The 27,425-nt window shown below is 36.4% G+C and overlaps 1 protein-coding gene across 13 annotated transcripts in view; it reads right to left on the bottom strand.

Moving 5' to 3' along the window:
- PEAK1 (pseudopodium enriched atypical kinase 1) overlaps positions 1–27,425 on the bottom strand; it is a 315,488-nt gene that overhangs the window by 247,148 nt on the left and 40,915 nt on the right. For all 13 annotated transcript variants that reach the window (XM_081549532.1, XM_081549533.1, XM_081549531.1 and 10 more), the window contains one exon: positions 13,146–13,209. The gene's annotated coding sequence lies outside the window, so the exon portion shown is untranslated. The remainder of the gene's footprint in view (positions 1–13,145; positions 13,210–27,425) is intronic.

Here is a 27,425-nt window from a genome sequence, read left to right as displayed (position 1 = left end):
GCACAGATTCAATCCCTGGTTGGGGAACTAAGATTCCCCGTGCTGTGCAGTGCAGCCAAAAAAAAAAATTTTTTTTTAAATAAAATGAAGATGTAGAGCCGAATTCCCTTCTCCTTAAATCCAAGGTGGCACTTAACTTGCTTGCAACCAACAGAGTGTGGTGGAAATGACATTGAGAGGCTTCTAAGGCTAGGTGAGGAAAAGTAATGCAGGTTCTGGGTTACGTTTCGGGTGGTTGGTTAAACAGTGATAGTTACCAGAACAGAATTCGGTACCTACAACTAGACTGTTGACATACAAAAACATAAAACATGTGATACTGGCTTTGAGATTTGGTGGTAGACACAACCTGGCAGGGCCCTAAGAATCTCATTAGCTAAAGCTTGATGAGCCTTGAGGAGGCTATTAGAGAAGCCTTAAAGGAAAGGGAATAAAATGCTCTCACGATAACCCTATATGCGAGACAGAATAAGAGACACAGATGCATAGAACAGTCTTATGGACTCTGAGGGAGAAGGTGAGGGTAGGACATTCTGGGAAAATAGCACTGAAACATGTATATTATCATATGTGAAACAGAACACCATTCCATGTTCAATGCATGAGACAAATGCTCAGGGCTGGGGCAATGGGATGACCCAGAGGGATGGGATGGGGAGGGAGGTGGGAGAGGGGTCCAGGAGGGGGAACACATGTAAACCCATGGCTGATTCATGTCAATGTATGGCAAAAACTACTACAATATTGTAAAGTAAAAAATAATAATAATAAAAAAAAAAAATGCTCTCAGAAGCCAGAGAAAAGAAGAGAGATCCTTGTTACAAAGTAGCAGAAAATTTAGCAAAACTGTTGGCTGTGCTAAGTTAAAAAGCAGAAAATGTTGGTAACCAACTGTTCTTCTAGCTAAGGTAATTTCCAAGCAGAAAGTTCAAAATGTCAACTGGTTTCTTTTATATGTACACACAGTAGAAGGTATAGTTAGAAAGATGAGCTAAAGAAAGTATTCTGTTTTCAGGCAGAATTTAAGGAAATATAAAGGGCCCAGCAAATTGCTGGATTCAAAAGTAAAATTATTTTCATCTATAGTCTCACCCAGCAGAGAATGTTCAAAGTAAGAAAAGGTCTGAAGGCAAAGGTCAAACAGGTTCCTGGGAGGAAAATCTGGTCTCCAGGAAGAGAGGAAGCCAAGGATGTTACTGAAAAATCCTTTGTTAACACCTGGTTTCTCCTTGATCTCTTTCCCAGTGCCTCTTTCTGTACTTGTCCACTAAAACTAGATATGCCCAAGGGTTTTGTCCTTAATATCTTCAACTACTTCTGAAAATTTATTAACCCCCAAATCTCTCTCTCTCAAGCCCCTACCTCTCTTCAAGAACTAGACAGATCTGTACATCTCTACCTAAATATCTCAGAGAAACCTCAAACTAAACTATTTCAACATCTTACCCATCCCAACCCCACAAGTTCTTCCTATACCTGGACCTGCACTGGGAATAAAGAGCACTACCACCTAGTAAACCGCCCAGCATAGGAGTCACCCCTGACCTCTTCCTCTCCTTCACCCTGCCTCCGTCCTCCCACTAGCAACAGCTGAAAATATCAGTTTTCAAGTTCTACAGATTCTACCTGCTAAACTTCTCTAAAGTCTACCCCTCTTCAGTTACATCCCGTCTGGCCTACCTTTCAAATAGTATCTCCATATCAATATATCTTCCATACTCTGCTTAAAATCATCTCTTTAAAATAAAACAATCCTTCAAAGACCCCTATCAAAACTTTTTCACATAGCTTACAAGTAAGTGTCTTTTGGTCTAGTTCTCCCCTACAAAATGCCTCACATACCATTTATTTCAACGATGCAAAATAAAGACCCACCACGATTATGAGTACATACCTCTCCCCATAAGGTGCAACCCCTGTTATGAATTCTAAGTACTTCACTATGTGTTAATTGAATTCAATAATTATAGAGCACCTACTTCATGGCAAATTTGGCAGGACCTATGCCAGGGCTAGACATACAAAAACAAATAACAGGTCCTGCCTCTCCCCTGGAAGCACAGAGAAAGAAGGAAAATAAGTACAACACAGGAATTTATAATGGAAGATAGCATGATGTAGTAGACTAACCATTTGGAGTGGGCAGAGAGGTAGAGCAGGCAGTAAGAAAAACAACAGGATAAATTTAGCATATTCTCCTGGAGCAACAAATCCCTTTGATGTTAAGTAACTTAAAACATTTAATATTAATATATTCCTTATAAGCATAATACAAATTACATGAGAGATACAATTAAATACTTTAAAATTCACGGGCCATTTTGGGTAAGAATGACTATCCAGAGTTAGAATTTAAAGCAATATTACTAAGCAGAAGGATAGCCACGTTAAGTCAGAGACCTTCTTAGAACTGAGCAACTCATCACACCACCTAAAGGACATTTTGGCTCTGTCGATCCAAAAAGCCAGAGTTGGCTGGGCAAAAATTCAGTGAAACATGACTGGATGGTCAAAAAGATTGTTACAATCAGCCTATACCTCTACACAGCCTCTTTAGAGAGCTTCAGATATAGCAAGAAGGTTTGCAGACAACTGAGGAATCCTGATTGAAGGCAGGAGGAGAAGGGGACAACAGAGGATGAGATGGTTGGATGGCATCACTGACTCGATGGACGAGTTTGAGCAAGCTCCGAGAGTTGGTGATTGACAGGGAGGCCTGGTGTGTGGCAGTCCATGGGGTCATGAAGAGTCAGACATGACTGAGTGACTGAACTGAACTGAACTGAGGAATCCTGAACCTACTAACCTACTTGGTCAGATTAAAGTTATCTGTAATTATGCAAAAGAAGCCTCAGAAAACCAAGAAAAGTTTATATTGGCTCCAATTCCTGCTGAGATGCTGAGTCAGCAAAATCGCTGATACTCTTTCAGGAGATCAGCCCTTAGGGAAGTTACACAGGAAAAAATGGAGAAACCTATGAGAAACACCTGGGATGACAAGAACCCATTTTGAATTGTTATGTGTGGGTGGTTTTGGCCTGAGGCAAGAGGCAGCCCACCAAAGCCATGGGATAACAAAACAGAAGAACTACTGAAGTTCAATTTTTGCTTTTCTTGGGTCCCAACACCTATGTGCACACAACCTGGTCCCATCTGTGGTACAACCTCTGGTCTCCAGTCCTCAGAAAAATAGGAGCTGAGAAAAATAGCTGGATACACACTAATCTCCCCTGGATGTTTCTTCACATCACCCTCTCCTCCTACACAAACCTCTTCCTCAAGAGAGAAGGGTAAAGAAGTGACCCAAAGTTATACTATATATGGTGTTAGGAGTGACTGACTCCAGCTCTCTCATGCCTGGGGCTCTCTAACTTCTGCCCTGGTATCATCGGGACGTAAACCTGATGCTCTCCTACATAAGCACTGACAGTGTAAAATATCAAGTACCAAAGAGTAAATGTCTGTTCGAGGTACCATTACAAAATATCATAGACATGATGACTTCAACAGAAATACTTTCTTACAGTTCTGGAGGCTGGAGGTCTGTAACTAGGGTGCCAGCAGGGTCAGGCTCTGGTGAGATCTCTCATTATGGCTTGCAGATAGCAGCAAGTCTTATAAAAGCACTAACCTCACTGGAGCAAGGCCCCACCTTCATGACCTCATCTAACTTTACTATCTTCCAAAGGTCCCATCTCCACATACCACACATTGGGGGTTAGGGCTTCAACATACAGATTTGGAGCAGGCGGAATGATATACAAATATTCAGTCCATAACATCCTTTTTTTTTGAAGGGGGAAATTTGATCCTAACATCATGCCATATGAAAAATCAATGGCAAGAATTTAAACATCAAAAACAACTTTAAAAAACTTAGTGGAAAAGATGACTATCATTTGACATCAGTAAGGAAAGATTTCACTATATTAAGAACCGCTGTTCATCAAAAGATACCTTTAAGAAAGTAAAAATACAACTTATAAACTAGCATACAGTATTCACAATACACACAACTTATAATGCACTATTATCAACAACACATAAAGCATTAGCATACACATACAAACACATTCGGAATATCGCCATAAAAAATGAGCAAGAGACAATAAAGAGGCATTTCACAGCAGAACACAAACGTATAACCAAGACATGTACAAAAAACTGTTCATCACAAAGGATTACAGATTTTCAAAGCAAGGCCCTGTGTCACAAAAAACAGTGAAAAGCTTTGAAATGGACCAAAAACAAACAAATAATTAAAAAAAAAAACCTAGTGAGTGTTCTCTTGAACTCACATTTTCATTACCTCTTTCTTTCATTGCCTTTGAGAAATTTTTCAATTTGATAAAATGTAGAAAATTGATGATAATGTAAACTATCCTTGTGTACAACAGAGCAAATTAGTTGTGTCCAGTGGATTACAATTGATAATTGCCCAGGAGATAGACCAATTTTTGCATCTATTTGAAAATTTTATTTCAGCATTCCTTTACTACATATAAATGAGTAGTTCTTCAAATTTCCCTTTGAACTGATTTAAACATCTTACCAGTTTCCTCATTAGTGAGTTAAATAAAATACTTGACAAGTGCTGATTTTATATCTGTAGAGAGTCACAATTATACCTCCTTTTAAAAATCCTTTGTGACCTTAATTAAAATTCAACATCAACCACTATGATTCAAAAAAAAAAAAAGAAAAAAACCTTCCAGCAAATGAGGAACAGAAAGGGCTATTCAATCCAAGGATAATGTCATGATGAATGACTGACAATTTTCTCCCTAAAATCAGGAACAAGCCAAGGATGTCTACTCTCATCACTTGAATTAAAAGTTGTACGGGAGGTTCCGGCATGTAAAATAAGGCAAAGGAAAACTGACAGAATGAGAGGAAGAAGTAAAACTGTCTTTGATTATATACCTATCACAATTAGATAGTAAAGCCTGGAAAAACTTAAGAAAAAAAAGCTCCTTAACAAAGGCCAATATACAAAATTAAATTCTGTTTTTATATGCTAGTGATGAATAACTCGAAACAAAACATTTAAAATGTCACTACAATAACAAAAAAATCAAAATAGAAGACTTATACACTGAAAACTAAAAATAACACATAGCTCTTGAGAAATTAAAGATGATCTAAATAAGTGGAGTGAGATATCATGTTTATAAAGTGTTAAGATGTCTACTCACTTCAATTTGATCTGTGGAATAAATAGTGTGAAGCAAAATCTATAAATGTTTTCTTCAGAAAATGAAAAGCTGATCTTAAAACCTAAATTTCAGTGGATTTTAACATTTAAAGGAAAAACAAAGAGCCTAGAAGAGCCAAAACAAATTTTTAAGAAAAACAAAATTAGAGAACTTACTCTACTTGATTTCAAAACTTAAAAACCTACTGTAATCAAAATAGCATGTTATCAACAAAAAGAAAAAAAATGTATCAATGGAACAGACATATACATGTATAGTCAACCAATTATTGATGACAACAAAGTCATCAAGGCAAATCAATGAGGAAAAAGTCTCTTTAACAAATGGTACTGGGAAAACTGGTAATTCACATGCAAAAGAATGAAGGTAAACCCTAAACTAATACTAAATACAAACATTAACCTAAAATGGATCAAACATCAAATTTTAAGACCTGAAAGATATGCCTAAAAGTAAGACGTTTCTCTTAGGTGAAAACAGAACAAAAGCTTCACAACATTGGATTTGGCAATGATTTCTTGAATATGACACCAAAGGCGCAGGTAATAAAAGATAAAACAGACAAACTGGACTCCATGAAAAGTTTTAAATTTTGTTCATACAAAGACACTATTCACAGAATAAAAAGATAAGCCACAGAATGGAAGAAAATATTTGCAAATCACATATATGATGAGAGAATAATATTCAAAATATATAGAGAACTCTTAAAACTTAACAACAAAAAAACAAACAACCCTACTCAAAAATGGGCAAAGGACTTACATTGACATTTCCCCAAGAAGCTTTATGAATGGTCAATAAGCACAGGAAAAGATGCTCAGTATCACTAATAATTCAGTTCAGCTCAGTCGCTCAGTCGTGTCCAACTTTTTGCGACCCCATGAACTGCAGCACGCCAGGCCTCCCTGTCCATCACCAACTCCCTGAGTCTACCCAAACTCATGTCCATTGAGTCAGTGATGATATCCAACCATCTCATCCTCTGTTGTCCCCTTCTACTCCTGTTCTCAATCTTTCCCAGCATCAGGGTCTTTTCAAATGAGTCAGCTCTTCACATCAGGTGGCCAAAGTATTGGAGTTTCAGCCTCAACATCAGTCCTTCCAATGAGCACTCAGGACTGATCTCCTTTAGGATGGACTGGTTAGATCTCCTTGAAGTCCAAGGGACTCTCAAGAGTCTTCTCCAACACCACAGTTCAAAAGCATCAATTCTTCAGCGCTCAGCTTTCTTTATAGTCTCACATCCATACATGACTACTAGAAAAACCATAGCCTTGACTAGACGGACCTTTGTTGGCAAAGTAATGTCTCTGCTTTTTAATATATTGTTTAGGTTGGTCATAACTTTCCTTCCAAGGAGTAAGCATCTTTTAATTCCATGGCTGCAATCACCATCTGCAGTGATTTTGGAGCCCAGAAAAATAAAGTCAACCACTGTTTCCACTGTTTTCCCACCTATTTACCATGAAGTGATGGGACTGGATACCATGATCTTAGTTTTCTGAATGTTGAGCTTTAAGCCAACTTTTTTACTCTTTTCTTTCATTTTCATCAAAAGGCTCTTTAGTTCTTCTTCACTTTCTGCCATAAGGGTGGTGTCATCTGCATATATGAGGTTATTGATATTTTTCCCAGCAATCTTGATTCCAGCTTGTGCTTCCTGCAGCCCAGCATTTCTCATGATGTACTCTGCATATAAGTTAAATAAGCAGGGTGACAATATATACAGCCTTGATGTACTCCTTTTCCTATTTGGAACTGGTCTGTTGTTCCATGTCCAGTTCTAACTGTTGCTTCCTGACCTGCATACAGGTTTCTCAAGAGACAGGTCAGGTGGTCTGGTATTCCCATCTCTTTCAGAATTTTCCACAGTTTATTGTGATCCACACAGTCAAAGGCTTTGGCATAGTCAATAAAGCAGAAATAGATGTTTTTCTGGAACTCTTGCTTTTTCGATGATCCAGTCACTAGAGAAATGCAAATCCAAACCACAAGATACCATCTCACACCAAAGAGAATAGCTACTATGAAAAAAAACAGCAAACAATTTTAGGCAAAATGTGGAGAAACTGGAACCTTTGTGCATTGTTCAGGGAAATCTCAAATGGTATTTCTGCTGTGGAAAACAATATGGTGATTCCTCAAAAATGAAAAAAGTATAGAATTACCATATGATCCAACAATTCCACTTCTGAATATAAACCCAAAAGAACTGAAAGCAGGGTCACAAAGAGATATTGGTACACCAAAGTTCACAGGAGCATTTTTCATAATAGCAAAAACATGGAAGCAACCCAAGTATTTATTAACAGATGAATGGATAAGCAAAATATGATATATATATATATATAACAGAGTATTATTCAGCTTTATAAAGGAAGCAAAAATACACTGCAACATGGATAAACCTCGAGGACATTATGCTAAGTGAAATAAGCCAGTCACAAAAAGACAAATTACTGTATGATTCCACTTACATGAGGTACTTTGAGTAGTCAGAATCATAAAGACAGAAAGCATTATCTTGGTTGCCTGGGACTGGAGGGAAAGGAAAATGGGGATTTGTTGTTTATTGTCTACAGAGTTTACTTCACAAGATGAAAAGAGCTATGGGGGGGACTCCCCTGGTGGTCTAGTAGTTGGGAATTCACCTTGCAATGCACGGGACATAGGTTCGATCCCTGGTCGGGGAACCAAGATCCCACATTCCACAGAACAACTAAGCCCAAGGGCACTGCAACTACTAAGCCTGTGAACTACAACTAGAGAGTCTGCAACTAAGATGCAAGGTAGCCAAATAAACTCATTAATTTTTAAAAATTAAAAAAAAAAAAGAGTTATGGGGATAGATGGTGGTGATTGCTGCACAACACGAAAGCATTTAAAATCACTGAACTGTATACTTAAAAATGGTTAAGATGATAAATTTTATGTTATGTATATTGAACCACAAAATTTTTAAGACACTAAAAAGAGAGAATGGGAGGAAAGAACTTTGTGATGGTGAAAACAGATGATTCTTTAAAAAAAAAAAAAGTGACAGAAATCAGAATAGTGGTTCACTGTGGTGAGGGAAAAGAATATCAAGGAAGGAGCCCGAAGAAACTGGAGCAGTAATAAAAAATATTCTAAATTTTCATAGGGGTATGGATTATACAGGTATATGCATTTGTCAAAACTCACTGAATTATATATTTAAGATCTGTATGTTTTATTGTAAAACTGAAAATTATACCTAAGTTTTAAAAGTTTTTTAAAAGATCACAATTAATTCTATTTTAGATCATTCAGCTAGCAAAATTTTAAATCCTAAAAACACCAAGTATTGTAGAGACCGTAAAACAACAGGATCTGTTACACACTGATGATAGAAGGATAAAATGGGGCAATCACTTTGGAAATAAATTTTGGATTATCCCTTTAACATTCAGTACCATATAACCCAGCAACTCCATTCATAATTATATAGTGCAGGAGAATCTCTTGCAAATGAACTATTATAAGAGTCATGTATAGGAATGTTTCTTGCATCAGTGCTCAAATTAGCAAACACCTGAAGACTGAAATTTTTATCACTCAATCCCAGAAATAAATCACGTGATAACTAAGGTTATCAGGTTCAAACATTAAAGATGTCTTTATGTTTTAAAGACAACTCAGTTTAAGTATGTATATATTATCACTTTGTTCAATGTGTGTGTGTACAGTATAAATTCAAAGTTAAGGCATAGAATTAAGGTACTATAATGATTTTTTAGCATATTAAAAAGCAGAGACATCACTCAGTCGATAAAGGTCCTTTGAGTCAAAGCTATGGCTTTTCCAATAGTCATGTACATATGTGAGAGTTGGACCATAAAGAAGGCTGAGCTCTAAAGAACTGATGCTTTTCAACTGTGCTGTTGGAGAAGACTCTTGAGAGTCCGTTGGATTGCAAGGAGATCAGACCAGCCAATCCTAAAGGAAATCAACCCTGAATATTCACTGGAAGGACTGATACTGAAGATGCAACTCCAATACTTTCACCACCTGATGCAAAGAGATGACTCATTGGAAAAGACCCTGATGATGGGAAAGGTTGAAGGCAAAAGGAGAAGGGGGCAGCAGAGGATGAGATGGTTGGATGGCATCACAAACTCAATGGACATGAGTTTGAGCAAACTCTGGGAGATAGTGAAGAACAGGGAAGCCTGGCATACTGCAGTCCATGGGATTGCAAAGAGTCAGGTACAACTGAGTGACTGAACAACAACAATGATTTTTTTTTTTATTTTAAAAGGTAGAATTTATTCTTTCAACATGGCTTTTATGGAAGTAAAGCCAGAACTTATCTAAATGCTGGTTACATCATTAACACTATATTCATACACAAAATATCCTGCAGCTGTGAACACAAATGAAGTAGATCTAAGTATACAGAAACATTTCCAAGATATGGAAATAAGTTGAAAAATCAAGAAGTAGAACAGTACATTTTCACAGATTAAAATGAATTCCATAAGATATTTTAAATTTTATATATATAATTGCAAAAACAATTGAACGCTAATAAACTACTAAAGGTACTTTCTTCTGAAGAGAGGGACAGGGGATCTAAGGTGAAAGGAAGACTTACTTTTCACTGTAAATCCTTTGGTACTATATGAATTTCCGACCATGTACCTGTTTTTCAATTTACTTGGAGGGAAGGGAAAAAGAAGCTCTCAAAATACTTTATGTTCTGGCAAGCAACCTAAAAACATTCATGCCTCACAGGAGGGGAAGAGCCAAAATTATCTTGAATAAGAACAAAATAGGAGAATTCAAAATAGGAGTATTGTGAATTCAATACTAAAAAATCTACAGCAATCAGACAATGTGGTACTAGCACAAGAGAAGATGTATAAATCAATGGAATTGATTTGAAATTCCAGAAATAGCTTCCCAGGTGACACTAGTGATAAAGAATATGCCTGCTAATGAAGGAGACACTAGAGACGCAGGTTTGACCCCTAGGTCCAGAAGATCCCCAGGTTCAGAAGATCCTCTGAAGTTGGAAATGGCAACCTGCTCCAGTATGCTTGCCCGGAAAAATTCCATGGACAGAGGAGTCAGGTGGCCTACAGTCCATGGGATTGCAAAGAGTTAGACATGACTGAACATGAGCACGATATTCATTAAGAGCACCAAGCTAATTCAATGGCCTAGGACAACTGGGTATCTGAATGCAAAAGAATGAAGGTGAGCCTCCACTTCACATCACTTATAAAAATTAACTCAAAATAAAACACAGATCTAAATTTAAGACCTAAAACAATAAAACTCATATTTGAAAGAAAATACAAATTATCTCCATTACCATGGATTTCTTAGATAAAACACAAAAATCATAATCAATAAAAGAAACAGATAAAAATAAAATCTTTGTGCTTCAAAGAACAATACTGAGAAAGTGAAATGACAACTCATAGAAGGGGAGAAAATATTGCAAATCATATATTTCATAAGTGACTTTATCCAGGATATATAAAGAACTCTTACAATCAAAGAATAACCTAATTTTTAAATGGGCAAAGGATTTGCATAGTCCTGTCTCAGAAAAATATATACAAATGGCCATTAAGCACATGAAAAGATATTCAACATCATTAGCCATTAGGGAAATACAAATCAAAACCACAATGAGTGGTTTACAACCATTAGAATAGCTGCAATTAAAAAAAAAGAGGACAATAACAAACGTTGGTGATGATATGGCAAAACAAATCATACACTGCTGGTGGGAATGTAAAATGATACGGTCTCCTTGGAAAACTATTTGGCAGTTCCTCAAAATACTAGACATGGATTTACCAAATGACCCAACAATTCCACTCTTAGGTATATAACTGAGAGAAATGAAAACATGTACACACAAAAACTTATACACAACTGTTCATAGCAAAATATTCATAATAACCAAAATGTAGAAACAATCTAAATGTTCACCAACTGATGAACAGATAAGCAAAATATGGTATATACATATTGCAGAGTATAGCTCTTGACCAAGAAATCCACCTGTGACTTTTCCAACCCAGCCAAAAATTACTACAAAGGCCCCAGCAGACCTCACATGGGAAACCTGCCCTTCCCTCACCAGATCTGGTGCACATCCAACGCACTGCAGTCTCTGAAGAAAGTTGCGGTCAAGGATGCAGGCCCCCAGGTTGACCATGCTCTTTAGCATAGCTGCATCCCTAGCCCAGGTACATTCTTCCAGAAGTTTCTTTAATCTGTGGCCTGCAGCTGAGGTCTTTCCTCAGGTGCCTCTTCTGCGATCTTCTCATTAGGAAGGAAACATTAGAGACAATTTTTCTCTATTCTGACTCAATACTCTTCCACTCTAGTCCTTCCATCTCAGCCTCCAAATAGCCCTGGGTCCATAAAACTGCAAGAACCTTTTGTTTAGCGCTCCCTCAGCTGTGAGAGGATTCCCCCCGACTGCCACTCCCCCACCCCCATACTGATTCTCCTGAGTGAGAGGACCTGTAGCTTCTCAGGTGTAGCCTCTTGCTTATACTATCTCAGCAAGAGAATAAAGGCTAGACCGTCACTTTCATTTTGGAATGTTGTTTCTAGCCAGCTACTCTTGATACTTGGAATCTCAGTACTACCCCTACCCTCAACCCCATCTCTCCCTCTGTCTCTCTCTCTCAAGTCAGCTAAATCCCTGACACATACAATAGAATATTATTCAGCCATAAAAAGGAAAGAAGTACTGGTTCATGTGAATGAACCATAGATGAACCTTGAAAACTTTATGCTAGATGAAAGAAGTAAGTCACAAAAGACTACATACTGTACAATTTCATTTGTACGAAATGCCCAGAAAAGGCAGCGCTACAAAGAGAAAGTAAATTAGTAGCTGCCTGGGATTGAGTAGAGGGAGGAATGAGAAGTGACTGCTAATGAATACTGATTTCTCTTTGGAGTAATGAACATATTCTAAAATTAGACTGAGATGATAGTTGCATAACTCTGTAAATTTAATTAAAAAACCACCAAATTTAAATAAACCAGTGAATTTTATGATATGTAAATTATGTCTCAATAAAGCTGTTTTTTTTTAAATGTTAGTTCCCAACATTCTTAGAGAACTAGTGAAATGAAAAATGGATAAAAGCAGAATATGCTGCTTTGTAAAGAAGTTTGTAAAATATCCTTTAAACAATGTAAAGGTACTGAAGGATTCTCAATCATGGACTAACATGATGATATTTATCTTTTAGAAAAAGCACTCTTCTAAGTGTGACAAGAATGGCTTAGCGTGGAGCTGGATTCAAGGTGGAAAGACCAGATGACAGACGTATAATGGTATATTTTAAAAAATCAAAAGATGAAGAAGATTTGAGCCAAGACACATAAGAAAAGGAAAAGGGCTATGATACTATCGTTGGAGTAGAACACCAGCCACAGAAATCAACCACTAAATTTTACAAGCCCCCCCAAACAGTGGGAACTAAAGAAAATAATCATCTCCAAGAGAAGAGAGTGGTAGAAAACTCTTACTAACAGAATGATTAAAATAGTTACTGGATATTATAATCTATGACTTAACTAACTAAAGGTTTGCATTTAAGAATATCAGATTATAATGCCAATATCTTTCTCAAGTGTGTGTCAGAGAACAGCTGTGTGAACTCCATCTTTGAGTATGAAAAACAAAGTAAAAATTCACTCAAAACTATTTTAATCACTAGAACCAGCTCCATTCATTTCAATCAAATGTCCTACAAATTAAAAGTAAGCATGCTATATATGTAGCTTTATAATAAATAGTATTTGCTTCCTATTAAAAGTCAGAGGAAAAGACATTAAATTTTTAAAGCCTTAAATTTTTCAGAAACAATTATTTCTCATTATAAATACATTTTAAAAGACAAGTGCATTCATAAAATATCTTACCTTGGGTTTTCAGAAAAATCCACAGAAAAATATTTATAGCATAAGTTCCAGTTTAGGCAGACACCTGAATTGAAAAAAAGGAAAATGATATGGTCAATATGACTAAATCTGAGTAGGGAACTTAATTTTTTCAAGAGGAGAAACCTAACTTGACTGTCCAAATTTTTTTTTTTTTGACTGTCCAAATTTTATGTTCAAGCTGTTCTTTAGAAACCTGTAGACTGTCAAGGATATTAATTCTGCTAAATTTTCTATTATCTATAATTATTTAACATTTTGACAACTCTTGAAATAAAAAAAAGAGTATCAAAACATATATTAAGAAGGGGTGAGGGGAATCAATTCAAGAGGAATATTTTTCTTTTATCTGCTCAAGTTTTCAAAAGAAAAGGCATTTTCTAAAAGTCTGCACTCCCTATAAAATCACCATTATGACTTCCTATCCTCACAAAAATGACAGTACTCAGAATATCTGGAAATAAAAAAGTAAACCAACAGTATGTGTTTATAAAACTTAAGTAAAAGGGAAAAGTATATGAAACAAATGGCTAATAAACTATGAAAACTCATCTATATTGGCCAAGGAAATCAAATTGGGACATCATCTTTCATCAATAAAATTAGAGTTGTTTTTAAAATAAGATGTTAGTTATTAGTGCTGTTTCAATTATCCTCCTTCTGAGAATCACAGTAGAATTGCACTTCACTGCCCGGTTTCATCTCTGTTTGGGGTATGTGACTTGCTTTAGCCACTAAAATGTACATAGACATGATACGAGATACTATCAAGCATAAGTTGCAGGAACCAGTACACAATTGGAAGACCTACCCAAGTAACAAGATGGAGCTCTGATTAGGATGGTTCACTAAATGACTCCAAAGAGAGAAAGAGAAGACACTCTGTTGATATGTGTTAGACATGTAGCACGAGCAAAAAATAAGCTTTGTTGTATTAAACCACTGAGATTTGGGGGACTGTTTCTATAGCACAATCTACCACTATACTGACAGCCACTAATGATAATGTAATACAATTACATAATTATAATAATATAATGATGCAATATAATGGGCATCTTTGCACACTGCTTGCAGCAGTGTAAATAGGTAAAATCTTCCCTGGAAAGCAATTTTGCAATGCACAAGAGCCTTAGAAAGTTAAAACCATTTGATCTATTAACTTTTTCTTTTAGAACTCTGTCCTAAATAATAAAAAATCCAAACAAACATTTATATCATAGCACATTTACGACTGTAAAAGAACTGGAAACAAACTAAATGATCAAATGATTGTTTAATAAGTTAGAATAAGTAATCATTAAAATTATGCATCATAAATGCTTAATTTCTAGTAGAGGAAACTGTGTGAACTTTATTATCTGTTCAATTTTTCTGTATATGCAATTCTAGAACAGACACAACTAATCCATAGTGACAGAAAGCAGATCAGTTGTTACAGTAGCCAATGTTGTTGAAAGAACTAACTACAAAGGCGTTTAAGAGAAACATTGATGGCAATGTTCTGTTTTCATTGTCGTGGTGACCATAGGGATATATACATTAGTTAATACTCATCAAACTATACTGCACATTAATCATATCTTACTAAAGTTGATTTTTAAAATAAAATTTAAAAGTGCTTAATGACAGGAAAATGTTCATCTACTGAGTAATTTGAATTATGTAAATGTATACATGTGCACAGAAAAAGACTAGAACTATGATGTCAGTAGTACTTTACATAAAAATTAGAAGTAATTCAAGTTTCTCCATATATGTTGTACTTTCAAAATGCTCCGAATAAGTATGTACTTTTATGTTTATGTTAATGGCATTTTATGGAGAACCAAAGTCTGAAACCTGGAATCAGTTTGAGGTTTTATTAATTTATCCATTCAGTATTGATTGCATGCTTCCATGTACAAACAGCAGTCTATGTGGCTAGAGTTATGCTTCTGAACTTGGGAGCTGTTTTCCCAAGGTTCAGTTAGATGTGCCAATGAAAGTATAAGCATCAACAATCTGCAAGCCACATCTGTTTATCACCTTTACACCAGCAAATGACAGTTAGGTCATGACTATTTTTAAGAATTGTATGCATTAATGATTATTTATTTACCTAGTCCTTCTGAAAATAAGCTTAAAACTTCCATAATATTTAATATTGACATGTATTGCTTTGAATTTATGTATTTTTAATTATGTTTATGAATATTATAATGATTATATACATTGATAAATATTCATTAAATTTTTTATTATTTAATCATTTATTTAAACAATTAAAAGCTTTTACAAATATAAAAATCACTACAGTGTTTAAAATTATAACATTAATAGTAGAAAAATATAAATGAAACACAGAAAGAGATAAATGTGACAATGAAGATAGCATTAAACAAAAAAAGAACCAAGAGTATTAGGTTAATCAAATAGAAACATACAATGATATAACTTATAAGCTATAATCAATAGGGAAGGATATAATAGGAAATATTTGTCACAGAGCATGGCAATTCAAGATAGTGGGGACAGGAGTTAAACATGAAAAAGTGTACTACCTTCTCATGTCAGAAAGATCTAAGATACCTACTCTATCACAGGGAATACATATGAAGCAAAAAACTGGGGCAAACATAAAAGAGAGTCTGATTCAAAAATGATTTTAAACCAATGGGCACAGGGATTAAATCATTATGTTTAGTTACAATTGTATAATATATTGCTTTCTCAAGTTTGATGTTTGGACTTATTATACTTTATATCCAAAAAATACTAAACTGTTCATAGTTTAAAATAAAATACAAATACTACATTATTTATACTAATAATCATTAAGAAGTGCTAGAGCAATGTGTGTTTATCAAGATACAGCTATTAAATATCAGAATAAAATAGTCTTAGATATCAAGGATATAACACAAGAAATATCTGGGCATTAATCAAAAAATGAGTAAAATATCTGAGACATAGGGAGCTTTCAAGGCACTTAGAAATGAAGGATATAATCTGAAACACAAAATTATCAAGATGCAAGAAAATGAATAAACAATTTTCGATGAGTACTGGCTTCCTGATCTTTAGAAAATATGTTATAACTGTGTGTATGTGTGTGTGTGTGTGTTAGTCGCTCAGTCATGTACGACTCTATGCGACCCCATGGACTATAGCCCACAAGGCTCCTCTGTCCATGGAATTCTCCAGGCAAGAATACTGGAGTGGGTTGCCATTCCCTTCTCCTGGGGATCTTCCCGACCCAGGGATCGAACCCGAGTCTCTTGCATTGGAGGTGGACTCTACTGTTTGAGCCACTAGGGAAGCCCAAAATTATAAGTATTCAATAAAAATACAGGCAAATGGAAAAACCCTATCACCAAGCTGATCTTGGTTTGTAAATTTTAGAAACCTTAAGTAATAATTGCCCCAGTTAACAAAATCAAGGTCTAAACTATGGCCTGGCAGCCAAATCCAGTCCATTCCTATTTTTGTCTGGCCCCTGACAATGATTTTTACATTTTTAAGTCAGTTTAAAAAAAAAAAGGAATATGCAATGGAGACAGTATGTAGCCGTAAAACTCAAAACATTTACTATCTCACCCTTTACAGAAAAAATTTTGCTAACCTCTGAACTAAACAATTCATAGCCAGGTAAAACAGTTCACAGTGGCAGCTCTAATTCAAATTCCAAAGTGTGCCATTGTGTCACAGTATATTACAACTAGAAGGAAGCCCTAACATCATCTTTCCTCCCCATCATGTTACAAAGGAAATTCCAGTCTTCCTGGCCTACCATCTCCTAAACTCAAGCACTTTACATCCCATCACAACACTGGCTCTCTTTTCTTCTGTGGAGTAATTTGAAAATAAAAGAGAGGTATAGTAGAGTAAATATGCTCTCTCCAACTTTCCACTGAGCTCTTCTAACAGTCAAATTGACCAAAATGAGCTACTGATAACCATAATTGACCAGCTCAGCATCAAGGGTCATTTCTGTTTTCTCAGCTTCATCTCCTCCTACTATATTCACATATCCTCCATACCAAGCAAATAAATCTACTTAACATTCCTGAAAAAGTATCTTGTTCTTTTTGTCCTGAGGACCTTGGCTATTTCCTTCCTGTGGACAAATCCTCCCTTCTCCACCTATCCAAATTCCTACCATCTTTCATGGTTCAATTCAACATTCATGACACTTCCAAAAAGTTTATAATTCTATAGAAAACATAGGTTAGGTTCATACAAAAAAGTAAAAAATAAATATCCCCAAAGGTGTAACAAACAAAATGTTATAGAAATTTCAAAGAATAAAATGTCAAGGGAAATGTTAGGTAAGGTTTTGGGAAAGCCTTTGAATAAGACATTAAAGGACACAGACAAGAAAAGAGGGCATTGAAGGAAGTAGAAATGGAATGACCAAAGGTACAAAAGGGGCAATTTGTTATGGCAAAGATTCTCACCATTTTTTTGTTTCCCTAGATATGGTTCTAGCCAAGGGATGGCATATACAATGTTCTTAATTTCTAAAGAAACTGAGCTCCCCCCAAAATGAAATAAGTTACAAAAAATCACAGATGTAATATGCTGGTTAAGGTAATCAGTATTCAAAAAGTAGACAGTCTATACCTTCTTAAAGTTTTCCATTAGCCTTTGTAAACAACAACAAAAAATACAACATACCTGCTAAACCAAATATAAATTCTGTGCATTTAAGGTTGAATCTGTCATTTTCATAACATTAAGCATACCAAAAGAACTGAAAGTTTTTACTTTTTAATTATTTTAGCTTCCTTTCTACTGAGTAATTTTATTTCATGGGTAGCAAATTTTGCTATTCAGCTCACTCCATACCTAGGGCCTAGTAGATGCTATCTATATACTTTTTGAATTGATATTGGAATATAATACACATTTCACTGAAAATACTCATTCTAATTATTCAGAGTAATAGAAAGCGGAGAGAAAATAAGTAACATTGATTGAAAACACTGCAAAAATTAAGCCATAAATAAACTATTACTTCAAAATCTTCCTTGAAGTAAATAATCTATTAATATTTACCAATATCTCAAACCTTTATTGTAGCCTTTGTTATAACGCTACGCACACATATCATCAAGACAGTCATTTTTGCTCAATATAGCTTAAGGGAGAAAAATCACATAATTTGATATCCAGAAAAATGCCAGTAGTTCACGTTTGTATTCTTCACAATTCCTAGCACATAGTGGTGCTTTCAAATCATTCACTGAGTTGAACAGTCATAGAGCAAATGTTTATTCTGCTGTCCATATAAGTTCCTTATATTTCACAGGTATGAGTCATCAGCTCTGACAATAAAAGCAGAACTTACACCACTACAAATCCTTGACATAGTTCAAGAGCTCTCAGAAACATGAAGAGATATCCATGGATATATTCCCTAAATTATACAAGTATAAGAAGATACACCCATTCACTGTTCTGATTTGCTATATTTAGATGGCTCTTGAATTATTCAAGCATATACCAATACAGCATTGAAGGGGTCCACATACTTGCTCCTGACAGTCTGGAAACAAAAGCTGCTATTCAGATAAAAGATGACAGGCAACAGGAATCTGACAGGCCAGTAATTTACTTCCTTTTCTGCACATTGGAATTTGTAGGCCTCCAGTCATTAAGCAAAATTAGTTTCATGATGTCAGCCAAAAGCCTCATGGGCAATAGTTTTATGTCATTAAAAAAATCACCATCTTCAATCTGACTGAATTTGTGTTTGCTCATTAGAAGCCTCTCAGTGAATCAGCAGAGAAGTTTTTTCATTGTACTCTTGCTCTATCAATGCTTGGTGTAGCCCTGAACTGTAACAAATTCCTACTCTCCCTTCTTTCCCTACACCTAAAATAACTTAGATATAGTTGAAGAAGCTAAATATCAAACAGTCTAGCAGTTCTTTACCAATAATGGTTGCAATTTCAAAGATACAAATGTGGTATACAATTATTTAACAAACTTAAGAATCAAGGGTCAGGTAGAGACATCTTCATCTTCCATCTCTCGTACTCTTAAAGTCTGAATCTACCACGCTCTCTCACACTCTGCCTTTGTAAGTGCTATTTTCCCCTCAGCTTGGTTAGAATCTCCTCCTTGAATCTGACTTTGGCAAATTTTTAGTCACCATAGAAGTCTTCACTACTTTTCCCCAAAAAGACTCAAGCAATCCTTTCCCTATGTACTGTCTATACATATTTTCAATACATACGTCTCAAATTGGGTATTAACTGTTAGTCTATAGTCAGAGAATGAACACACCTTGGCAGAGCTAATATTCAGCTGGTTTGCACCACTATAGCCTTAAGGGTTGTGCTGAAATACTTCTGTAATATGGTCTGGCAAACAGTCACTGCCCTAAACGTCACCAACTCTAAGATAACTGCTAATGGCCCAGTCTCCCTACTATCATCACCACCACCACCACTCTAACTCAGCAACAGAAGCAGCAAAGCCTGATACACTGCAAAGAACAGAGGGGTCCTTCAAGACCCCGAGTCTAGTGCTATGGCCATCTTGATTGGCTGATGCCTGTGTTGTAGTATACTCTTATCACTCCTGCTTCCTTGTACAAAGCTTTGTACCCAAAGCATACAGTAGACCTTTAACGAGCTGTTAATTCTTTATTAAAATAATGAATTAAAATAATCAGCTCTACTCAACGACCTAAGACCAATGGGTATGTCATCAAACTTACGCAGACAGTAATCAGATTGGCAAGAAAAATCCAGGTCCTTAAGTATAAGATAGGAAAAGTTGTCAAGTCTGCCTATTTTCTATGCTTGCTTTCAGCCACTGATAAAAATAAATGCTTAATTTGACAATGTGGGCAAAATTCTTCATTGTAATACTTTATGGTGCATACGATTCAAGGTTGTGGTTTTTTTTTTACATTATTAAACAAAGTTCTTATAAAATGATACTCTCTATAAAAATACCACAAACAGTGATCACTGAATTCTAATCAGTATCTTGAACAGGAAGATAGGTATCACTAAGGAAGAACACAAGTAATTAATTCAAATGGAGAGGAAAAAGCAAGAATAAGAAAAGTCAGTTAATTATGAATCACATGTCTAATTACAGACTTTGCCGGGGGCTTCAAATACTTCTAATTAGTTTTACTTGGTATATTAATTATAAATAGAACACCATGAGAGAATTTTCTAATCACAGGAATTCACTGAGCATGTAAAATCAAATTTTAAGTAATCTTTCTAATTTAATAATTAAATATTCAATAATATATGATAATTATTTTGAAAGTGATCAATAAAATACACATCACATTAAAGTCAAGTTACTCAGAACACTATTAAGGTAGTAACAGAATCTTTAAAAAATCCATAAGGGAGATGTATAGCTGAAAGAAGGATGAATATGTAACTGTAATAAGAAATTTGAACTTTAAATACTGATACACCAATCATTTTAGGCCACTTACTTTCTAGTAGTAAAATCATCTTTCAGTCATACTATATGGAATTTCAGAGAGCTATAAAATTTAAGTATTAAACATAATAATGGAGAGAAGAACAATAACCACATTTTCTAAAAGAGAAGCTTAATTATCTAATTTCTACATTGTCCTATTAATCTAATGTCAATTTTTAGTAAAACAACGCTATTCTACATACACAGCTGCTAATCAAAAGTTCTAGAAGATAACAAATCTCAAACAAGAAGCATCATGTAATATTTAGAACAAATCAAGGAAGACCAGCCTGACATTCAATTATTAAACACAGAAACAAGGAAAGAGAAAACAAATACTAATTTTAATTTAATAAAAGCTTTTGAAGTCTTACTAATTCTAATTTGAAACAACCACGTAAATTATCTTGGATATTAGCACAACCATATGAACTCAAACAGCAATGTACACAATGAATAAATTAAGTAATAGTAACTGTAGCTACCAAGGCAATGGCACCCCACTCCAGTACTCTTGCCTGGAAAATCCCATGGACGGAGGATCCTGGTAGGCTACAGTCCATGGGGTCGCTAAGAGTCGGACGCAACTGAGCGACTTCACTTTCACTTTTCACTTTCATGCACTGGAGAAGGAAATGGCAACCCACTCCAGTGTTCTTGCCTGGAGAATCCCAGGGACGGCGGAGCCTGGTGGGCTGCCGTCTATGGGGTCGCACAGAGTCGGACATGACTGAAGCTACTTAGCAGCAGCAGCAGCATAAATAATATACGAGACAGAATGCAATGTGATTTACATAGACTGTTAATTTTCACAACCACCTTGCAAGGCAGATAATCATCCCTACTTTACTAATGATGATTTCTCTGCTAGAAATAATCTTGCCAAGGTCAGCTAGTAAGTAGCAGAGTAAAGATTCAAACCACTATTCCACAGGCCCTGTGCTGGCTGCTATACCCCACTGCCTGACCAGATGCACTCAATGAATTAAAGTAAATCAACTTAGCACTTAAGTCCCATGGTATATTAGCTCTCCTAAATGGATGAAGTCAAGACTAGGGACCACTATCCCAATAGACGTGACCATCAAAATACCTAAGGAAAATAATATAATTTTGTAATTATATTTCCAACCCTGATTTAGGAAATCAACAGTGTTTCCAGTCAGCTTAAGGGTTGTCACAGAATTCTGTTTTCATTAAACTCACTTTGATATAAATAAATTAATTAATAAAAATGAATTTTTAAAAAAACTTACAAACATTTAGATGCAGACATAGCAGAATACTGAAGGGGGAAAAAATCAAGTAAGAGAATATAATTTTTATACCTTTAGAATCTTCTGTCAAGAAATTCTAGGACTTCCCTGGTGGTCCAATGGTTAAGAATCTACCTGCCAATGAGGGAGACACAGGTTTGATTCCTGGTCTGCGAAGATTCCACATGCCATGGAACAACTGAGCCCGTGTACCACAACTACTGAGCCTGCACTCTAGTGCTGCAACTAGTGAGCCTGCACACCCTAGAGACTGTGCTCCATAGCGAGAGAAGCCACCTCAATGAGAAGCCCTCACACCACAACTGGAGAGTAGCCTTCGCTCGCTGCAACTAGAGAAAGTCCTCCAGTACAGCCAAAAATAAAATAAATATTTCAAAAGGCAGCTATTTTGCATATCCCTCTTCCCAAAAAATGACCCTAAATAAATTGATATGTATAAAGTTACTGCATACCTAACAAATGCATATAACAAATGTCTGATGAACAGTAAATGGTTTTGCTAAATGAAGATGAAAAGTGAAAATAGGGCAGAAAAAGAAAACTAAGGGAAAAGAGCTGGCTTGTCTCCCAAGTCCCTTCTCACATAAACAGTTCAGTTGCTCCGTTGTGTCCAACTCTTTGCAGCCCCATGGACTGCGGCACTCCAGGCTTCCCTGTCCATCACCAACTTCCACAGCTTGCTCAAACTCATGTCCATCGAGTCAGTGATGCCATCCAACCACCTCATCCTCTGTCATCCCCTTCTCCTCCTAGCTTCAATCTTTCCGACCATCAGGGTCTTTTCTAATGAGTCAGCTCTTCCCATCAGGTGGCCAAAGTATTGGAGCTTCAGCTTCAGCATCAGTCCTTCCAATGAATATTCAGGACTGATTTCCTTTAGGATTGACTGGTTTGATCTCCTTGCGGGTACATAAACAGTACCTGCTGGTAAAGTTCTTTAGTAAAAAACAAACTACCTCAGAATACTACTTCCCTGAGAGAAATCTCCCCATACTGTGCCCTAAGAAGTATCACCTATCTCCTTACATCCAAATGCCACCTTCCCTTATTCTGAACAGCCCCCCTTTGGAAATATTTTCAATCCCTCTACATTCCAGAGCATACTCTTGAGGACCAACTTTTCTGTTTCTACTGGTTTTGTGAATTGAACATACTGTTTAATCAGCAAAATGAAAAATGTTAAGACTTGTTTTGATACAGAAGAACTCTGGTGCAACAAGGATACCTTATAGTACAATGCAATTTGAATTTTCTGAAAAGCATAGGGATCCTTCACAGAGACGAAGCCATCTGAAAAGTATTTTTCAAAAATCTTTGTTACCCGAGTTACTTTCCTACCTTTTCATCTTAAAGAAATCACACCTTTAACAAAAACTGTATTATTTACTACTCTTTCATCTTGTTTGTGAATACCTAGAATAATCTCCCACATCTTATTTATCACCTGCTGATTCAAAAATCATCTTAGAGCCCAATTTCTTTACTTAACCTAATAAAACTTGCTGAGCTTGCACACAGAAAGACTGCACGTGGTATACTTTTCCTAGCACACCAGTGCCTATAGTTGGACACTCTTGAGACCAAGGGTGACCTCCTCTCCCCACTACACCAGACAGCTAGCCTATAACTTGAATATGCTACTATTTTACATATGAGTTTGAGAAGAAAATTTGCTTACCTGTCTTATTTCCTAAAACTATATAAGATACTTACTCTTTGGAAGGAAAGTTATGACCAATCTAGATAGCATATTAAAAAGCAGAGACATTACTTTGCCAACAAAGGTCCATCTAGTCAAGGCTATGGTTTTTCCAGCAGTCATGTATGGATGTGAGAGTTGGACTATAAAGAAAGCTGAGCACAGAAGAATTGATGCTTTTGAACTATGGTGTTGGAGAAGACTCTAAAGAGTCCCTTGGACTGCAAGGAGATCCAGCCAGTCCATCCTAAAGGAGATCAGTCCTGGGTGTTCATTGGAAGCTGAAACTCCAATACTTTGGCCACCTGATGCGAAGAGCTGACTCATTTGAAAAGATCCTGATGCTGGGAAAGATTGAGGGCAGGAGGAGAAGGGGATGACAGAGGATGAGATGGCTGGATGGCATCACCGACTCAGTGGACATGGGTTTGGGTAGACTCTGGCAGTTGATGATGGACAGGGAGGCCTGGTGTGCTGCAGTTCATGGAGTCGCAAAGAGTCAGACATGACTGAGTGAATGAACTGAACTGAAGGATTGTACTGATTTCTTATAACAACACTATGCATATATCTCAGAAAAATCAAGCAAAAATTTGTATATCCTATTACACTTTCAAAAAGATCAGCCACATGACAGTTTTAAGAAGTATCTCATTTCTTTAGCAAACTACAAAAGGTGATTTCCCTTTCTTTGATATGCACAGGTAGTGCAAATTATAATCAAAGGCTAAATGAAATGGTTCTAAATGAAATTCTTGCTTCTTCCATAGAGTACAAAATCCAGGAATCTTGCTATTTCAAGCTATTATTTACCTTACAAACCACATTTAATTAGAGTTTAGTATATAGGGCTTAATTATAGTATGTTATTTGTTGCATTTTAAAGTTATTAGAAAATAACAAAATCTTTCTCTCTATTGACATTCTAAACTACATTTTTAACTCCACTGTGCATAAAAATTTGTAACAATAACTTTTTATGTCTTAGTGGGTTTTGGGCTGCTAACACCATTGCATACCTATTTGTTGAAATAAATCCTTTAAAAGATCGCACTGCCAATTCTTCTTGGCCCTAGAAAAGAGACATGTCAAAAACTCAACTAGAAAGCAAATAAATCAAGAAACATTTGAAATGTTGTTAAATGATCCTGAAGACCAAATCTGGGTCAAACTACAAAAAGATCCTGGATCTCTGCTAACAAGGAGAATTCTGTTAATTCATTCACATACCAGTCATAGAAAAGAGGTCATCAACATGTCCTTAGCCAAGCAAAACATATTTGCTGAGATGGACTGTGTGCAAGTTAAAGGATTTTGCTTTCCTCCCTTCATCTTTCCTTGATCTTCAAGAAACAACTGTAGGCCAGCTGAGACTCTTTTGTTGACCTGTTTCTAAAGGGGTATAATTGCTTAACCAGGCCTTTCCCAAAAGTACTGCAGCCCTCTCCAGTGAGTTACAAGTTATATTAGCAATGAATTAACTGTGTTCAGTTAGAAAACAGGAAAGAAGGAAAAGGCAGCCTGTAATACTGCTGAGAATCTGAGGTAATACACACATTTTCCCCAAAGAAATAAAAGTAGCTGAGTATCCACGTATTTCAAATGAGACCTCAAAGATCTAGGGGCATCCACAGTAAGGCCTTCCCACAAGTAGCAAAATTATCTATCAATCCTTCTGACAGTTCCCGGAATTAGCATTCTCCATGGACTTCAAAGTCGTAAGAGAATGGGAGTCATACCTGAAGAGCACAATGAAGAATAAAATGTAAAAGACTTCAAGTATTAAGATAAGGAGAAATTAAAGAAACTATCTAGAAATACAAGAAACTATCTAGAAATACATATATATCCCAAGATGTACATAACTTGATAACAATAGCAGTTATCAAACACCTTCACATAGACAATTCTGTATCCTCTGCGAAGAATGGCAGATGAGAGAAGCTATTTCCTGACTGAACACACTAGGCCACAGTTCCCCACATGAAACATATGCAGATAAAGGGGTTACCTGTAAATACTCTGGACTATATGTCTAGAATGCCAACCCAAGGGCCCATTCAACTCTAGACACACTAGCGGGGACCTCTGAGAGAGTTGGTTAGGTCTAGAACCTTCATGAAAGATTTAACTGGGTTTGAAACAGGGTATTAGAAACTCTTAGAAAGGGGAAAGGTTTCCATTTACCTCAGCCCACACGCAGGAGACATCAAAACAGAATGTTGGTCACAACAAGGCAGGGCCTGTTTTAACCAACCATATGCAGATCTGTGCAAAATGCTACCTTTCAATCCTCAGAACTACCACCCATCTAAAAACAAAACAAACAAACAAAAATAACCACCAGACTTTTCTTCCTCTACAATGACTCAATGAGTTTCTTTGAGTGTGTATTTTATTTATGAGTTTGCTTGTTTAGGCTGTGCTAGGTGGCACGTGGGATCTTCCATCTTTCTGCAGCATGTGGGATATCTAGTTGCATCATGAGAACTCTTAATTGTAGCACGTGGGATCTAGTTCCCTGACCAGGGATTGAACCCGGGCCCCCTGCATTGGGAGCATGGAGTCTTAGCCACTGGGCCATCAGGGAAGTCCCTCAGTGAATTTCTTTATTCCATTTCCTTGCCTGGCAAGTGAATAAACTCAGCTTTTATTTTGTTTGGTTTTATTTTTTAGCCCCAGTGGCCTTTGCTTTATTCTTTGACACTCTGACTTTTCAAGGGTAGGCATTCCCTTTCCTCCAGCAAAAGCAAATCAGAACCGGCCTGGGAGTTAGTGCTGGTCAATGGCAGCGTCTGCCAAGCCATCAGAAATACAGGCTGGGAAAGCTCATCAACCATCTGACTGATGGTTGCATCATGCCACTGGTGTACCTGAATTCTGCCAGTCAATTAGAATTACCCCTTCAGCTACACAGTAATCCTGTGAGTACTAAATGATAGTGCTGATAAGAATTTAGGAGTTAGAACATAATTGATTTTTAAAGACAAATTTCCTTCATGTCCTTGTTCTGTTTGTAATGTGTTGATACATAGTACAGATGTCAAACAGATAAGAGAAAATTATTTTCTTTATAATTTTACACATTTGGCTGTGTTGGGTCTTTGCTGCTACACAGGTTTTTCTCTAGTTATGGCAAGTGGGGGCTACTCTCTAGTTGCAGTGCTTGAGCTTCTCATTGCAGTGGCTTCCTTGCTGTGAATCATGGATTCTAGGGTGTGCAGCTTTCAGTAGTTGCAGCTGCCAGGCTTGAGAGCAGAGGCTCAGTAGTTGTGGTGCATGGGCTAAGCTGTCTAGTGGCATGTGGGATCTTCCTGGACTAGGAATTAAATTCAAGTCTCCCACACTGGCAGGCAGATTCTTTACCACTGAGTCACCAGGGATCCCCCTCAACTATTATTAAGTAACAGTTGTTTTTCTGTCAAAGACAGGCATTCCCCCTCCTATTACAAATGGCAAATGGATAGGGGTATTGCTGGAAACCCTGGAACACCATATTCACCAAACGAAGACTATCTACCTTCAAACACACAAACTTCTTTGAGTGACTTCGGTATTAGGTAATTTTGGATTAAAGGGCATTTGTCAAAAAAAAAAAAAGTTTTATCTAAACAATACAAATTAAAAATATGACTTGTTTTATTAGGTCAGACTCCATTCCTCAGCACATCCCAAGCTTTCCTCTCCCCATTCACAGAGACTATTACAGAGATTCTAAGGAACTCAAATACACCAAAAGAAAAAAATAAGTCATGTAGATTTTTAAATTAAGGGAATAACATGATGAAAAATCATGTTTTAAAGAGATTAAGGGAAGGAGAGGATAAGTTGGGAGATTCA

The sequence above is a fragment of the Giraffa tippelskirchi genome, chromosome 12, assembly GCF_054371585.1.
Source record: "Giraffa tippelskirchi isolate mGirTip1 chromosome 12, T2T-mGirTip1v1.2.pri, whole genome shotgun sequence".
NCBI lineage: Eukaryota > Metazoa > Chordata > Mammalia > Artiodactyla > Giraffidae > Giraffa > Giraffa tippelskirchi.
Note: the sequence above shows the minus strand (reverse complement) of the source record. Positions and strands in the feature narration are given on the sequence as shown.